A 5,341-nucleotide genomic window follows, 5' to 3' on the forward strand; every position below is an offset into this window, starting at 1 on the left:
AGAGAACAGTTTCCCAGCAGAGAACACATTTACACAACAGGAAATACATTTCAAAACAGGGCCTATCTTTGTGGAACAGAAAGTCCCTTTTCATACATAATCAGCTTTTCCATCTCAGTATCTTGCTGCTTTGCTCGAAGCTTTTCTGTCTCTCATTGTGTGTGTGCCCGAATAGTCTTTTACTGCTGTTCTGTCTGTCTGTTACATTCGGGGTGATGTTATGTGTTATTATCCAGCCATTGTGTCCTTTCCAACACGTGGGCCTTGTTTGAAATAAAAAGAGACAGTGAATAGTTTCCTGGCTCGCGGGCAGCAGTAATAAGCAGGGAGGGATCAACTTTCGAAGCAGAGTGGCGCAGCGGGAGCGTGCTGGGCCCATAACCCAGAGGTCGATGGATCAAAACCATCTTCTGCTATCATGTACTCACTCCATCGAATAGAAGCATTCTGCTGCTGCCCCAAGGCAAATCTGGGTTTTCTCCGCAGTCCATTTGCTTCATCTTCTTGATTTTCATCAATGAGTCGTCCAGCGCATTTGTCCCAGTTTAGCTCAGTTGCGGGATCAATTCCTGTATCAGTTGAGATTGTTCATGAAGGCCCCGCCTTCTCAGCCTTGCTCCTCATCTGAGGTGTGAATCACAGCCAGTCACCTCTCCCCATTGATGGCTCCCAGAAACAAGTGGGACTGTCGACCTTGCTTCAATTTTACAAACAATGGACGAATCATATTCCTGACACATTGTTCAAATATAAAAGTGTGCAAAAAAATAAACTGAGCATGCGAACGGGATCATCCCGAAAATTTCATTTCTTTCACAGTTTTTGGAATTTGCCATTTCAGGAACAATTGCAAACAACTAAAATCCAAAGACCTGCGCAGGAAAGCGCTGTGATTTGAGCACGCAGCCCACTACTCTGACGTCAAACGCTCTTCCGCTGCGCCACAAACTCACAGCGCTGACGGTGTTTTACATCAGGGTCATGTTCATAGAATTCAAAACCATATCGGGACCAGAGAGGTGAACTGTCTCTCTCTTTACTTTCTCTGGATTTACATCAAATGGAAACGTAACAGCGAATCAAGATTAACGAGAAAGCGGAAAGGGAACGTTATCCTGCGGGAGAAATGTGTTCTTTGTTACGGATGTTAAAACACAAGAGGTGGTTTGGGGAACAATCACGGCATGACGAGGTGGCCGCGTGGTTAAGGCGATGGACTGCTAATCCGTTGTACTCTGCACGCGTGTGTTCGCGTCCCATCCTCTTCGGTGGTGTATATGTTTTGTCTCTTTATTGCCGGTGAACTGATGATTCGTTCAGTATTTTGAGGTTCACGGAACCAAGATGAAGTTTGGGGACACAGGCTTGACGGGTGAATGGTCCAGAATAATTCCACATTCCCATTTTTCTCATCCGATGAGAAACTCGATTCAGATCAGGACGCCAGTTTTGGACAGGAGTTTGCCACCAGATTAACATGTGGTTTCAGAAGATCCAAAGCAGATGCCAGCTTCATTTGCGGCCCGAATGGCAGATTTTGTCTTTCCAGAATAGGCAGCTCAGCCATGAAAATTAGCACCGTATTAGCAGGATTGGCTATGTTAAATAGTCCCTCAGTGTCAGGGGAGTAGCACGGTAAATATGTGGGGTTACGGGGATACAGGCTGGGTGGGATTGTTGTCGGTGCAGGCCCGACGGACCAAATGTTTTCCTTCTGCCCAAAAGGCATTCTCATGAAGTTCCAGTCGGCAGTTTCACTTCTCTGAGAGCATTGATACACCAGTTCCTGATTTCTTCAAACTTTACCTAAAAAGCCGACTTCGATGAGATTCTGACCCACAACTTTGAATGTCTCACCAGACAACATTCTCTCTTGCACCTTCTTCCATCGGGAAAAAAGATACATCAGTCGAGGATCACCGACCAATCGACTCAAGAACAGCTTCTGCCCTGCTGCCATCAGACCTCTGAATGGACCTCCCTTGCATTACGTTAATCTTTCTCGACACCCTTGCTATGATTGTAACACTACATTCTAGAACATAGAACAGTACAGCACAGAACAGGCCCTTCGGCCCACGATGTTGTGCCGAGCTTTATCTGAAACCAAGATCAAGCTATCCCACTCCCTATCATCCTGGTGTGCTCCATGTGCCTATCCAATAACCGCTTAAATGTTCCTAAAGTATCTGACTCCACTATCACTGCAGGCAGTCCATTCCACACCCCAACCACTCTCTGCGTAAAGAACCTACCTCTGATATCCTTCCTGTATCTCCCACCACGAACCCTATAGTTATGCCCCCTTGTAACAGCTCCATCCACCCGAGGAAATAGTCTTTGAACGTTCACTCTATCTATCCCCTTCATCATTTTATAAACCTCTATTAAGTCTCCCCTCAGCGTCCTCTGCTCCAGAGAGAACAGCCCTAGCTCCCTCAACCTTTCCTCATAAGACCTACCCTCCAAACCAGGCAGCATCCTGGTAAATCTCCTCTGCACTCTTTCCAATGCTTCCACATCCTTCTTATAGTGAGGTGACCAGAACTGCACACAATATTCCAAATGTGGTCTCACCAAGGTCCTGTACAGTTGCAGCATAACCCCACGGCTCTTAAACTCCAACCCCCTGTTAATAAAAGCTAACACACTATAGGCCTTCTTCACAGCTCTATCCATTTGAGTGGCAACCTTTAGAGATCTGTGGATATGGACCCCAAGATCTCTCTGTTCCTCCACAGTCTTCAGAACCCTACTTTTGACCCTGTAATCCACATTTAAATTAGTCCTACCAAAATGAATCACCTCACATTTATCAGGGTTAAACTCCATTTGCCATTTTTCAGCCCAGCTTTGCATTCTATCTATGTCTCTTTGCAGCCTACAACAGCCCTCCACCTCATCCACTACTCCACCAATCTTGGTGTCATCAGCAAATTTACTGATCCACCCTTCAGCCCCCTCCTCTAAGTCATTAATAAAAATGACAAAGAGCAGAGGAACAAGCACTGATCTCTGTGGCACTCCGCTAGCAACCTGCCTCCAATCCGAAAATTTTCCATCCACCACCACCCTCTGTCTTCGATCAGACAGCCAGTTACCTATCCAATCGGCCAACTTTCCCTCTATCCCACACCTCCTCACTTTCATCATAAGCCGACCATGGGGGACCTTATCAAACGCCTTACTAAAATCCATGTATATGACATCAACTGCCCTACCTTCATCAACACACTTAGTTACCTCCTCAAAAAATTCTATCAAATTTGTGAGGCATGACTTGCCCTTCACGAATCCATGCTGACTATCCTGGATTAATCCGCATCTTTCTAAATGGTCGTAAATCACATCCCTAAGGACCTTTTCCATCAATTTACCAACCACCGAAGTAAGACTAACCGGTCTATAATTACCAGGGTCATTTCTATTCCCTTTCTTAAACAGAGGAACAACATTCGCCATTCTCCAGTCCTCTGGCACTATCCTCGTGGACAGCGAGGACCCAAAGATCAAAGCCAAAGGCTCTGCAATCTCATCCCTTGCCTCCCAAAGAATCCTAGGATACATTTCATCAGGCCCAGGGGACTTATCGACCTTCAGTTTATTCAAAACTGCCAGGACATCCTCCCTCCAAACATCTATTTCCTCCAGCCTATTCGCCTGTAACACCTTCTCTTCCTCAAAAACATGGCCCCTCTCCTTGGTGAATACTGAAGAAAAGTATTCATTCATCACCTCGCCTATCTCTACTGACTCCATACACAAGATCCCACTACTGTCCTTGACCGGCCCTAACCTCACCCTGGTCATTCTTTTATTCCTCACATAAGAGTAAAAAGCCTTGGGGATTTCCTTGATCCGACCCGCCAAGGACTTCTTGTGTCCCCTCCTAGCTCTCCTAAGCCCCTTTTTCAGCTCATTCCTTGCTAAATTGTAACCCTCAATCGAGCCATCTGAACCTTGTTTCCTCATCCCTCAATAAGCTTCCCTCTTCCTTTTCACAAGACATTCCACCTCTTTCAGGAACCATGGTTCCCTCACTCGGCCATTTCCTCCCTGCCTGACAGGGACATACCTATCAAGGACACCCAGTCTTTGTTCCTTGAAAAAGTTCCACTTTTCATTAGTTCCTTTCCTTGACAGTTTCTGTTCCCAACTTATGCCCCCTAATTCTTTCCTAAGCGTATCATAATTACCTCACCCCCAATTGTAAACCTTGCCCTGCCGTACGGCCCTATCCCTCTCCATTGCAATAACAAAAGACACCAAATTGTGGTCACGATCTCCAAAGTGCTCTCCCACAACCAAATCTAACACTTGGCCCGGTTCATTTCCCAGTACCAAATCCAATGTGGCCTCACCTCTTGTCGGCCTATCCACGTATTGTGTCAGGAAACCGTCCTGCACACACTGCACAAAAACTGCCCCATCCGAACTATTTGACCTACAAAGGTTCCAATCAATATTTGGAAAGTTAAAGTCCCCCGTGACAACTACCCTGTGACCCCCACACATATCCATAATCTGCTTAGCAATTTCTTCCTCCACATCTCTATTACTATTTGGGGGCCTATAGTAAACTCCTAACAACGTGACCGCTCCTTTCCTATTTCTAACCTCAGCCCATATTACCTCAGTGTGCAGATCCCCCTCGAAGTGCCTTTCCGCAGCTGTTAAACTGTCCTTAATTAACAATGCTACTCCTCCACCTCTTTTACCAGCTTCCCTACACTTACTGAAACATCTGTACCCCGGAACGTCCAACAACCATTTCTGTCCTTGTTCTACCCACGTCTCCGTAATGGCCACAACATCGTAGTCCCAAGTGCCAATCCACGCCCCAAGTTCATCTACCTTGTTCAGGATGCTCCTTGCATTGAAGTAGACACACTTCAACCCACCTTCCTGTCTACCGGTACCCACCCTTGACCCTGGTACCTTCCCCAATACCTCACCACCCTCACTGACTTCCGGACTACAACTCCTTTTCCCACTCCCCTGACAAATTATTTTAAACCCCCCTGAAGAGGTATCAAATTTCCCTCCCAGGACATTGGTGCCCCTCTGGTTCAGGTGCACCCCGTCCTGTTTGTACAGGTCCCACCTTCCCCAGAATGTGTTCCAATTATCCACGTATCTGAAACCCTCCCTCCTACACCATCCCTGCAACCACATGTTTAACTGCACTCTCTCCCTGTTCCTCAACTCGCTATCACGTGGCACCGGCAACGTACCAGCGATGACCACATGTTTTGTCTTGGCTCTCAGCTTCCAGCCCAGCTCCAGAAATTCCTGCTTTAAATCCCCGTCCCTTCTCTTATCTATGTCGTTGGTACCAATG

At 46.6% G+C, this 5,341-nt stretch overlaps 1 non-coding gene across 1 annotated transcript; it reads left to right on the top strand.

Annotated features, from left to right (window-relative positions):
* The first annotated feature begins 344 nt into the window (after positions 1-344).
* On the top strand, positions 345-416 carry trnam-cau (transfer RNA methionine (anticodon CAU)). The gene has a single exon. It is a non-coding gene; the product is annotated as a tRNA-Met (tRNA).
* Positions 417-5,341: the final 4,925 nt, after the last annotated feature.

This window comes from Mustelus asterias, unplaced genomic scaffold (genome assembly GCF_964213995.1).
Source record: "Mustelus asterias unplaced genomic scaffold, sMusAst1.hap1.1 HAP1_SCAFFOLD_76, whole genome shotgun sequence".
Lineage (NCBI taxonomy): Eukaryota > Metazoa > Chordata > Chondrichthyes > Carcharhiniformes > Triakidae > Mustelus > Mustelus asterias.